Source organism: Lactuca serriola, chromosome 6 (assembly GCF_051521515.1).
Source record: "Lactuca serriola cultivar US96UC23 chromosome 6, Lser_US96UC23_V15, whole genome shotgun sequence".
Taxonomy (NCBI): Eukaryota; Viridiplantae; Streptophyta; class Magnoliopsida; order Asterales; family Asteraceae; genus Lactuca; species Lactuca serriola.
In genome coordinates, this window is record NC_136413.1 from 80,364,116 (window position 1) to 80,377,188 (window position 13,073).

Sequence of the window (13,073 nt, forward strand, 5' to 3'; positions counted from 1 at the left end):
TTGATGACCTATTCGATCAACTACATGGTTCAAGTTATTTTTCAAAGATCGACCTGAGGTCAGGATATCATCAGCTGAAAGTAAAAGAGCAGGATATAGAGAAGACTGCATTCAGAACGCGATATGGACACTACGAGTTTTTGGTTATGTCGTTTGGACTAACCAATGCTCCAGCAGCATTCATGGATTTAATGAACAGAGTTTGTAATCCGTTCCTAGATAAATTTGTGATAGTGTTTATAGATGACATTCTGATTTACTTGAAAAGCCAAGAGGAGCATGGCAGACACTTACGAGAAGTGTTAGAAGTCTTGAAGAAGGAGAAGCTGTATGCAAAGTTCTCTAAGTGTGATTTTTGGATTCGTGATGTTGGGTCAAAAATATGGTTTATATTTTACTTTTCTAGGCAATTATTTTTATGTAATATTTTATTAATTTATGGTCTAGTTTACGGCTGTAAACACCTTACGGCCGTAAACTCATTTACGGTCCATGTGTGTCCGGCCCATATTCAAATATAAATAGAGGTGTTAGGGTGAGGAGTAAAGATTGATGAACCCTAGAGAGTTTATGGCCAGAGAGCATTTTGTGTGAATCTTTTGTATCTAGAGCTTTAATTCAAATCAATTCATACAAAAATTCAACATCTTCTTCTTCTCCTTCTCTTTTATTTTATCTGACATCATCCGTTTGATTGGGATTCCGCACCATCAAACGAATCTGACTGATACACAGACAAATTAGGGACTTACAATTGGTATCAGAGCCAAGTTGTATCAGTCAAAAGGATTTATTGTTTCATCCAAAAATCGAATATTCTGTGCTTACGGTCCAAGCTTACGGCCGTAAACACCGAGTTCTTGGGCCGTAAACTCTATTTGGAGCAATATTTGATCTTATTTTCGTAATATTTTTTCGTTTTTGGATAGATCTCGCAAAATTAAGGGGGGTTTGTTCTTCGTGTTTTTCATAAAAAAAGGTTTTTGATCGAGTTTTGGAGCTTCAAAGTCGAAAAATCGCTGTTTTTCACGTAATCTTGAAGGGTTTTTGGCCGGAGCTTACTGCCGGAAACAGTTCACGGCCGGCGGCGGATTCGTGTTTGCGGCTAGGGTTTCCGAGCTTGCGGCTCGGAGTTTGCGGCTCAGTTGGAAGTTCTCGGCTCGAAATTCGGCTCAGCGGCTTGCGGATCGAAGCAGTGGAGCGTGGCTTGAAGAACGGCTCGGCTAGGGAAGCCGGCTAAGCAAGCCGCACATCGCTTCAATAAAAATAAGGGCGCGCAACGATTTAAGGGGGTGTCAGGATTCGAACTCGGGTCTCCCCCATAGAAGTCCAGCGCCTTAACCATCTCCTCTAGTTGATAACTTGTTACATTCCTTCGAAAATTAAAATATAACCCGTCTTTTTCGCACCAAATTTCGAATTTTGACACTTTTAACCCAAAAAATCAATTTCCTTTTATTTTAAAATTCCTTTTTCATCCAAAATTAAAATAATAATAATAATAATAATAATAATAATAATAAATTGTTTTTATTTTTTTTCTTTATTTTTGACTTATTATTTCAAATTTTGATTTTGACTTTCAGGTTTGACCTTTGATTTTAAACTTTGACTTTTTCGTTTAATTTTTAAATTTTCAAATTTAGCTTTTCGGTTTGACTTTTCAAGTTTGACTTTTGAGTTTGATTTTTTTAAATTTGACTTTTAAGGTTGTTTTTAAAAATAAAAAAAATAAAAAAAAAAGGCATTTTAAATTTGACGTTTGCTTCTAGTTGTTTTTTTAATTAATTGATTTTAAGGTCTACGAGGGAGTTGAAAACATGAAAGAGAATCGTCAGGATATGTTAAGACAAAATTTCAACATTTTCAATTATATCCCTGGAGAAACCCTCGAAACTCAATTACAGAGATTTACTACACTCACTACTGAGATGAATATAGTCGGGATCTTCTTGTCCAAATCAGAGATAAACAAAAAGCTGCTAAATACACTTCCGAAATCGTGGGATATGAACGTAGTTGTCATCAAGAAGACAAAAGATCTCAATCGTCTTAGTATTGCTGAAGTAATTAAAGAGCTTGACGCTTTAAAGAGTTCTGTAAACCTTCCGGTCAATGAAGTGTCATGTTCTCATTCATGTGAAGTTTCATCTTCTCAATCATGTGAAGATACGATTAAATTTCTTCGGGATCAAATTGATTTATTTGAGAGAGAAGTTGAGGACCTGAGATATGAAAGATATCAACTCAGGAAAGGACAGAAACCCCTGAAGGTTGAGTTAGAAGCTAAAACCAAGGACTTTAGGAAACTTCAGGAAGACTACAGTAACAAATGTGAAAACTATGATTATGTAGTCAAACAAAATGCTGAGCTTGTGGCTGAAGTTGAATCTTTGAAAGGAAAGTTTGAAACCGCCAAACTTGATGTTAGAAAATATGATTTCTCAAGTGAGGTGGTTGCAAATATGATAGACCAAAGCATGCAGTTTAAAAGGAATCAAAACAAGGGTCTAGGGTATGATAGTGTACCTCCTCCTTACAATCATAACTACACATCCATCCCTATGAAACAAGAAGAAATTGAAAGTGAGGCACATCTTAAATACGGAAAACCAGCTGGATTTGTGTCAGGAGGAGTTATTAATGTTGAAAATATTGATGTTTCTGTTACATGTGCAGGTAAAGTAGTAGAGGATGAGAACAAGGGGAGTTCTTCTGAACAAACAAACGACCCCTTGAACTCTAAATCTGTTGCTTCTAATCAACCTGTCGTTGGTAAATACAGGCCACCAATTCCAGCGCAACAAAGTGCCTGTTGTAAGTGTGCATATGGGAACAACAAGAGACAAGGCAAGGATACGCCACCAGGGGCAGGAAGAGATAACTTCACAGTGAAGAAAAAGACTTGTTTTCACTGTGGAACACCTGGACACATTTCCAGAAACTGTCCAAATTGCGCATACGTTCCCTACTGCGCACAAGGATGGAAAAACACGCCAAGTGGGAGATACTTCAAAAGAAACCCTTCCAGGTCACGTTCAGACAATGATGACTGGAACGCGCAGAAGGCCAAGAATTCAACTCCCAAGGCCAAGAAGCCCAATCCAAGAGATGATCCTGTGAAGCCAAGACCGGTTAGGTCAAAGTTATCTCGGCAGCCGGCTTCAAGTTCCAAATCAAGTGCCGAGCCACCCATCGGATCGAAAAAGAAATGGGTTAAACCCAACTACAAATGGGTTCCGAAGGCTCAAACTCCCAAAATTCATAATGCTTCTAACGTTTCTACATCTTCTGTTTGTGATAAGCAGGATATGTCATGGGAGAGAGTATCATGTGTTGATGACAAAGGTCGACCCAGTTTCAAAATGGACTGGGTTCCAAAGACCAACTGATCCCGCTCTGTGTCGGAGCAGCTATGGAGGCATATCATCAGACTTCGGTTTGTTGGTAATGGCTGCTCCTGGCATATGATTGGGGATATCTCTCAACTATACAACATTCAGACCTTTGTTTGAGAGTATGTGTCCTTGCGGGAAAGGAAGAAAGGAAGGGATCACATGGGGTTAGTGCTTAATGACATGAAGAATTTTCGGATCTGTTCTGAGATTATGCTTGCTGCTCTCAAACCTTCTGGATGCAAATTCAATCGGTGACTTACGGTTTGCATTTTCTTCTCTAATACTCCTAAGTTTTTTCTTAACCTGATTCGCTTTAAAGACTAATTTTTGTTTTAGGATAGTTTAAATTTGCGCATTTACTTTCGTTCCTCTCCTATGCACAAATTTAGGGGGAGAAATAAAAAAAACAAAAATTAGAAAATTTAAAAAAAAAATCCAAAAACATCAGAAAATCAGAAAATAAAAAAAATATATTGGTTATGAGTCTGTGTTTGAGGGAGATGTTTTGGGAAGTGATATTATCAAGTGATAACAGGCAACCTGAGTCTGCGTAACGTACCCGAAGTTGAAGGGTCTATGCTCTGGTTTGATGCGTCGGTAGGCACGAAAAAATTTAAATAGACTTGACTAGGGAGATTTGAACTTAGGAAATTTATAGACTTGACAAATCTTGAACTAGTTAGATACGTTCAGCCTGACAATACGACGCTCGGATAGGTTGAGCGGGGAGATATATATGGGAATCTACTCGTCACATTAAATGAACTCGTACTTGGAACCGTGGTTTAACTTTTCCTCGATGTGCGGATTCTGTCCTTAATTCCGGTTGGATGGGGCGACTGGTAAATTCCGATAAATTAGGTCTGTAGAATATCATTTTCTTTCTTTCCGTCTGTTAGTCATATGTTGTCTCCTTTGTGTGACCTCCAATCCGACCTGGTACACAACATATGCAACTCTACTTCTCTGCAGGATATATATATATATATATATATATATATATATGTGTGTGTGTGTGTGTGTGTGAAATATATGTGTGAAATACTTCTCATCTATTAGCCATATGCTGTCTCCTTTGCGCGACTTCTAATCCGACCTGGTACACAGCATATGCAACCTTCTTCTTCTCAACCCCTCTGAAGTAGTTAGCAATAGAATTCTGAATCTCTTCTCTCTCTGAATGGTTGTCTGCTCACCCGGTGTAAGGAGTACTCTGGAAGTTCTTGATGGCTGGGGCATATCAGGAAGCGGGAAACACGTTCTAGTACACTTAAAATTGAACACGTATAGATTGTCTATAGATCTCGCTGCTCAATTTAGGTGGACAACAATATCCCTGGTCGTCGTCAGATGAATGGTCCTTAAGATATAGTATCTAACGAATTAGGATAAGATATAATTTTTAGGAACTTAAGTTCACCTTGTCTTGTAACAAATAGTATGTCCTAAATTTGTCACAATTTTTCGTGTTTAAGTGGACAACAATACCGACGATCGACCAGACAAAGATGTGAATATGAAAGGTACTGACAAGATGATAAAGGCTGTCTAAAAACTTTGATCCCAAATCTCTCTTAAAGTTAGATATCATTTTTATTTTTGTTAAATTTGTCATAGTTTCTTCTAATTTAAATATTAGGGGAGAATTAAAAATTAAAAACAATAAAAAAAAGTTAAAAATCCAAAAATAGTGTTATTTCTGTTTTATTTCTTGTTCAGAAAAATCAAAAATCCAAAACTATTTTTGTTTCTATTTTAATTTGTGTGCTAAGTTTTCTATTAGTTTTGTTTTTGTCTTGAATAGTGATTTCAGGTATAGATAAGACTCATGGAGTTTGTGTTGAAGATTTCTGAGCTAAAGTCTTCGTCCGTGAGCATCGAAGAATTCGCATTCGAAGGAGCAAGAAATGAAGATTATTCTTTCAAATTCAATCTTTCAACCCCAGAAGCAAGGTGAAGCAGAAATTGAAGATTATGTGACGGATTGCATTGAAGCCTCCTCAATCAGTCTGTTGCTATCATTGTACCTGCTGAAGTGATCCAGAAGATTTGTTCTCTCTGATGTTCTCTCTGATGTTCTCTCTGAAGATTCTCAAGCTAAAAGTGTTATCTTTCAAGAATCGGTACATCAAGCCTCCTCACCCAACGTGCGTTCAATGCCAAATTCTGAAGAAAAGCTCAACTGCTCAAGATGAAGTCATTCATTGAAGATTCATCAAGTTCATCTTGAAGTCGTGAAGAATTTGAAGATTATTGCTGAAGCCAAGCTCTCAATTAAGATTATCAAGAAAGCCAACTACTTTTTAGGGGGAGCTTGTTGGGTCATTAAGAAAAGAAAGCTATAAACCAAGGGGGAGATTGTTGGGTCAAAAATATGGTTTATACTTTACTTTTCTAGGCAATTATTTTTATGTAATATTTTATTAATTTATGCTCTAGTTTACGGCCGAGTTTACGGCCGTAAACACCTTACGGCCGTAAACTCATTTACGGCCCATGTGTGTCCGGGTCATATTCAAATATAAATAGAGGTGTTAGGGTGAGGAGTAAAGATTGATGAACCCTAGAGAGTTTACGGCCAGAGAGCATTTTGTGTGAATCTTTTGTATCTGGAGCTTTAATTCTAATCAATTCATACAGAAATTCAACATCTTCTTCTTCTTCTTCTCCTTCTCTTTTATTTTATCTGACACCATCCGTTTGATTGGGATTCCGCACCATCAAACGGATCTGACTGATACACAGGAAAATTAGGGACTTACACGTGAAGTCCAATTCTTGGGTCACGTGGTCAACCAAGAAGGGATAATGGTTGATCCAGCAAAGATTGAAGCTGTAATGAAGTGGGAACAACCGAAAAGCCCCACGGAGATCCGAAGCTTTTTAGGATTAGCCGGATATTACCGAAGATTTATCCAAGGCTTTTCTTCGATCGCTAGTCCATTAACAGCTTTGACCCACAAAGGAGCTACTTATGCTTGGAGTGATAAGCATAAAGAAGCATTCGAGAAGCTAAAGAAGAAATTATGCGAGGCACCGATACTTTCTCTACCCGATGGAGTTGAAGACTTCGCTGTTTATAGCGATGCGTCTGGAGTTGGATTGGGTTGTGTTTTGACCCAAAGGGATAAGGTGATCGCATATGCGTCTAGACAATTGAAACAACATGAAAAGAACTACCCGACTCATGATTTGGAGTTGGCAGCAGTAGTTTTCGCACTGAAAATATGGAGGCATTACCTCTATGGCACGAAGTGCAAACTTTTCACTGATCATAAGAGTCTCCAATATCTCTTTAGTCAAAATGAATTGAATATGAGACAATGACGCTGGCTAGAGTTACTTAAAGACTACGACTGTGAGATACTTTACCACCCCGGTAAAGCCAATGTTGTTGTTGATGCTCTCAGTCGGAAAGTCAATCTTGAAAGGAGAAGGCCAAGAGCATTGAGAATTTAAGTTGTCTCGACTATTTTGGAAAGTATCAAGAAAGCTCAAAGCGAAGCTTCTGAGAAGAATGGCCGAAAGGAGGAACGTTTGGGCAAAACGTTGGTGTTCGGTGTAAACAGTCATGGACTGAAGGTGTTCCAAGATCGGATTTGGATACCTAAGACAGGAGGAGTCAGAGATCTTCTGATGGAAGAAGCTCACAAAACCATGTACTCGATTCATCCCGGTAGCACAAAGATGTATAGGTACCTGAAACCCTATTATTGTTGGCCGACGATGAAGCTCGACATTGCAAGGTATGTGGTCGAGTGTGTGACTTGTGCAAGAGTCAAGGCACAACATCAGAAACCATACGGAAGTTTAGAACCATTACCTGTGCCTATGGGTAAGTGGGAAGACATTGCTATGGATTTTGTCACTAAACTACCCAGAACAAAAAGTGGTCACGACATGATTTGGGTGGTCGTTGATCGATTCACTAAGAGTGCGCATTTCATAGCAGCCAATGAGAAATGGTCTATGGAGAAGCTTGCAAATTCTTACGTGAAGGAAATTGTGAGGCTTCACGGTTTTCCGCTAACGATTGTGTCGGATCGTGATAGTCGTTTCACCTCGCGATTTTGAAAAAGTCTACTAGAGGAATTAGGTACCAAGTTGTGTTTAAGTACAGCTTACACTCCGCAGACTGATGGTCAGAGCGAAAGAACGATACAAACACTTGAAGATATGCTGAGAGCGTGTACCTTGGAATTCCTAGGTAATTGGGATGAACATTTACCTTAGGTAGAATTTTCCTATAATAATAGTTTTCACTCGAGCATAAAGATGGCACCTTATCAAGCATTGTATGGACAGAAGTGTCGTACGCCGTCTTGTTGGCTTGAGGCTGGGGAAAAGCAGTTTATGGGGCCGGAGATAGTCCATCAAACTGCTGAAAAGTTGAAAATAATTAGGGAAAGAATGTTAGCAGCTCAGGACCGTCAAAAGAGCTATGCTGACAAAAAGCAAAGACCGATGACTTTTGAAGTTGGAGATTCGGTTTTGCTTAAAGTTTCGCCGTGGAAGGGACTTATAAGATTTGGTAAAAGGAGAAAGTTAAGTCCAAGGTTTATTGTACCATTTAAAGTTCTTCAGAGAATTGGGAACCAAGCTTACAAGCTCGAACTACCAGAAGAACTGAATGGAATTCATAACACTTTTCATGTGTGTTACTTGAGAAAGTTCACGGGAGAAGTTCCCGACATAATTCCACTTTCGGAGTTGAGGATCGATGCGAACAAAAGGTTGATTGAGGAACCGGAGGCAATCGTTGACCGAAAGGCTAAGAAATTGCGACGTAAGATGGTTGAGTTAGTGCTTGTCCGATGGAAACACACGAATGGGCCGAATCTCACCTAGGAGACGAAGAAGGACATGATGAGTCGCTGTCCGCATTTGTTTGCTGGTGTGTGATTCCGGGGACGGAATCATTCTAAGGTGGGGCGAATTGTAACGCCCGTGTTTCTGGGCTTGCCATTTTTAGCAATGTAATAGTCTAGGTTAACCTTTTTAACCCCAATTTGAAATAATAAAAATGTATTATTTGTGAATTATGTGAATTATGTGATTTATGTGTGTGTTCTTAATTATTATAATTTAATGAATTAAGAATAAAATAAACGTCAAAATTTAAGTATTAGATATGCCCGATATCTTTGGATAATGTTGTAGTAGTTGGAACGAGGTTTCCGAATATATATATATATATATATATATATATATATATATATATATATATATATATATATATATATATATATATATATAGAACACCCAAATCTGACTTCGTATGAGGAAGTTATGATTTTCTGAAGTTTCGACTGGGCAGTATGCAGCCCGAATACTCGATTTGAGATCGAGCGGTTTTTAGCCGAAACAATCTAAACGAGAATCGAAGATCTCGTTGTTAGTAGCGAAACGATGAAAAGTTAGGCGAGAACGAACGTCGGACGAAGAAGTTATGAATTTATAACGAAATTTTCTATCCTGATCTCCTATAAATAATTAATAAAAAAAAAGTCAAAATTAGCCGACGGAGTCTAAACGAAAGTTGTAGAGCGTAGTCTCACCTTCGCGTGGATATAAAGAACGTCGAAAACGGAGTTCGTATGAAGGAGATATGAATTTTTGAAGTTTATTAAATATTTAATATTTATTTTTAATTAAAACCTCCCATATTATCCGAAGACGAGTCATCGGACTCATCCGAAGTACGCCTCGCGTACTAGTGTACGCCCCGCGTACACCGAGGCATGACGACATTCGCACTTGAGTACTGCCGATACGTAAGCCATGACGATCCGAGGCGTACGCCCCGCGTACGTGCGAGGGTTCAGCTCCTATAAAAAAGGGGATCCGAAGGCAACTCTTTTCTTTTTACAATTTCTTCCTTCTCTCTCTAGCCTTTGCCTCGTTTTGCGTGCCGTTTGTACCCCGAAGCCCCGGTAATATTCCCGAGCCCCGAGGCGAGATCCGAAGCCCCGAAGAGCGTTATTCCCGAGCCGAAGCTCTGCCCGCGAGCAGCCCGATTTTGTGAAGATTTTCCAGATCTACAAAGAGACACTACTTCTGCAAGCCGTAGTGCTACCCGATCGTCTTCCGATCAGGTGAGTGTATAGTCTCTTTTCAATACACGATATTATACAAGTAATTGTTGAATGTATTTGAGAATACGAGAACTATTCTATATAAAATACGTGCTATGTGTATATATTTTGCAGTTATATGTGTGAATGTATATTCATTCTCTTTTATCTCATAAATCTGATATATTCTCTATGAAATACGTGTTATGTGTGTATTCCTCATCTGTTATGTGGAATATGTATTGATTAAAGCATGCTATACAGGTTTGTAAACAATGTATAAAAATGTATATTTTTATCTACTAATATGTTGGGTAGAACATGGGTAGATAATTGGTGTGAAATAAACAGATGAGAGGCCTCGGTGTTATTGGTGTTATTCTAGTCATTCACCAGAGTATGGATGACGACCACAGACTATTCTAGACTGTCCTGTGGAACTCTAGCAGGCTCATTACCTGTAGGTGTTGTGAACGACGTGTTCACCGGTGTACTCTATCCCCCACATGGTTGCCTTTAGGGCACTTATTGTTGAGGAAGCCCCTCTGCAGTAATGTCCGTCCCGATGAAAATCCTGAATTAGGTTCCTTATAATAGAAGTTATTTTAGGGACGTAAAGTGAGGATAGCGGGAATGGGTAATCGGGTTTTATTGTGGATTGGTGAAATTAAATATAATTATTTATTGTGGGTTGAAAACCCTATATGCTCACCAGGCTCCCAAGCCTGACCCACTCAGTTTATTTGTATTACAGGAAGTGGCGCAAGAGCTTAAGATGGGTGAATCATCAAGTTGTTTTGTTTACAAGTCTATATATGTATATATTTGTTGAATGACTTGTAATGTTATCGTTTATGCTTTATGATCTGTATCGGAACATGACATCCCGACTTTTGATTATGAAATGAAATCATATTTCTATATGAAATGTTTTGATAAATATCTATTTTATCATGTTTTGTTTTTGGGAACAAATTCCGCATCTCTTTTAAAATCAAACGGATTTACTCTAAAAATGTTTAAAAAGCATAAATAAAATCGGTCTTTTCTGGCCGAGATTTTGGGGATGTCACATTTCTCTCTCTAGATTTCTTTCTCTCTCTAGGGTTTCTAACCCCCCTAAGCCCTAGGAAAAATACCTACCACCTAAAGGAAGCCCCGAGGCTCCCGGAGTCCCGAGAAAAAGAGCTTTTCGGTTTCGAAACGCTGCTCCAAATAAGTTCCGGTTTTCGATAAAATTCGCTGTAAGTGTGCTACGCTTACGCAATTTTTAATATAGCTTCCAAATAATTATAGTAATGTTATTAGGTCCTTAAAATAATTATTTGGGCTATTATTATGAGTTATATTGAGTGTTATTTAATGCTTATATAATAATAATAGTCATACTATTAATTTGTCGCGGTTATCGTTAGACTAAACCCTAGTGGTATTGGTACTAGGTTTCGTCGAAGGAAATTATTTTAAAGTAAACGAAGCGCTGTCCAAGTACCGAGTCACCACCTTCTCAGGTGAGTGCATATTCCCTTTCATCTTACACATAGATATGAAGTATTTTATATAAACTACGTGCTATGTGTGCATATTATCTGAATACTTGTTGTCTATGTTGTATGAACGTTTTATACATGTTTTAAATGATTTAAACTATATACGTATCTTATATATACGAATAAGTTGGGTATGACATGGGTAGATGAATGATGAGAGATAAAAGATTATGTGAGTAAACATTGGTAGCTATAGACTTAGTGCCTAATAAACATCGGCAGCTATGGGCTTAGTGCCTATTGGACAAACACCGGTAGCTATGGATTTAGTACCTGTTAGGAATTGGTAGCTATGGACTTAGTACCTATTAGATAAACACTGGTAGCTATGGATTTAGTACCCGATGAATAGACTATAGCAGCTATGGAATTAGTGCTTTACGAACGAACATTGGCAGCTATGGATTTAGTGTCAGTCCTATAACCCTGGAAGCAAGGGACTTCGGAATAAACGAATGCAGGATAGATGACTCTTAGGATAGATCCTTAAGAGTAAAGAAGATAATGGGGATGGGTAATTGGGTTGATTGTTTGATTGTTTAAACATAATAATTATATTATTGTGGGTTGAAAACCCTATGTACTCACCAGGTTTCCCAACCTGACCCACTCAGTTTATTTATATCACAGGTGTTATATGAAGTCAAATTACAGTGAGAGATTAAGGAGATATAAATCACTAGTGATACTGAATGTAAGTTCTGTTTATGCTTATGTTTCTGTATTGACGATGACATCCCAAATGTTTTAAAATGAATAAAAATACTTTGCTTCAGAAATGCTTTGATAACGTATTTATCATGTTTTACTGGGAACAAATTCTGCAACATTTTTATTAAAAGAGGTACTCTGATTTTTATAAAACATAAACAAAATCGGTCTTTTATGGCCGTGAAAATGGGGATGTCACAGTTGGTATCAGAGCATTAGTTTAAGCGAACTAGGAATTTGTAGGAAATTTCTAGACTTAAACTTAGAATGCTAAGCGATGATTGTGAGGTGTGAGCACTAGCTTATTTTAGGAATGATGCCTAAATCGCTTTTATGTGCTAAATGATTGGTTATGCTATAGTTTGATCGGATCTATGGTCTGTTGCCGACCGGATCTAGAAACCTTATGTGTTTAGGATTCTAAACGTACGAATACGATATTAGAACTGGCATATAAACGTTTCGGAGTGATAAGGACGATTTAAACGTCAATCCTAAATAAAGATCTAGATTCACCTTATTCGGTGTATAGATCAAGATGGCAAGGACCCGTAACGGAAACGTAAACGCAAATGGAAATAGGAACCAACCCCCAACCCCCAGTGGTCTAGCAAATACCTGTTGTAGAAGAAGTTGCACGTAAGCCAGTCACCATGGTTGGAGTTCAAGCCATGATTCAGGCTATGCTAGCTGAACAAAGGGAAGAAATGAGGCGGATGTTGAATAGGGACGAACCTACTATGCCCACTGAGCAACCCGAGCTGATTCCCGAGCAATTGGAGGAAGGGAACTACAGCCACCAAGTAAGTCAGGTAGGGACTCAAGGTGAACAAAGGGATGGCCCGGAGAGGAGAAACGACAAGGATGGGCGAATGTACAAGAATTTCTTGGGTGTGAAACCACCAAGCCTCTCAGGAAGCCCAAAGCCTGTTGAGATTATGGATTGGATCTCCGAGATGGAAATGGTGTTTGAGAGCTGCGACTGTAGCGAGAAACAGAAGACCGTCTTCGCTGTAAGACAACTGAAAACTGGAGAATCAAATCCATTTTCCAATATTGCTATCAATGGAATCATATAAACAACAATTTTTCACAAATGTCATTGTAAGGAAACTTAAATTAAAAAACATTTGTTTTATTTAAAAATTTGCAGAAAGCATTTCCTTACAATGTAATTACAAATGAAAAACATGTTGTTATCTATTCTTTAGCAATCTATCATGACTCTTAAGCAACATCTTAAAATTCTAATCATCGAACCATGCGATCGAAATCCATCTCTTCACGATCAGAATCAGCTTACTCTTCCTTTAAGCTTCCTTTCTTTTCTTCGATTCTAC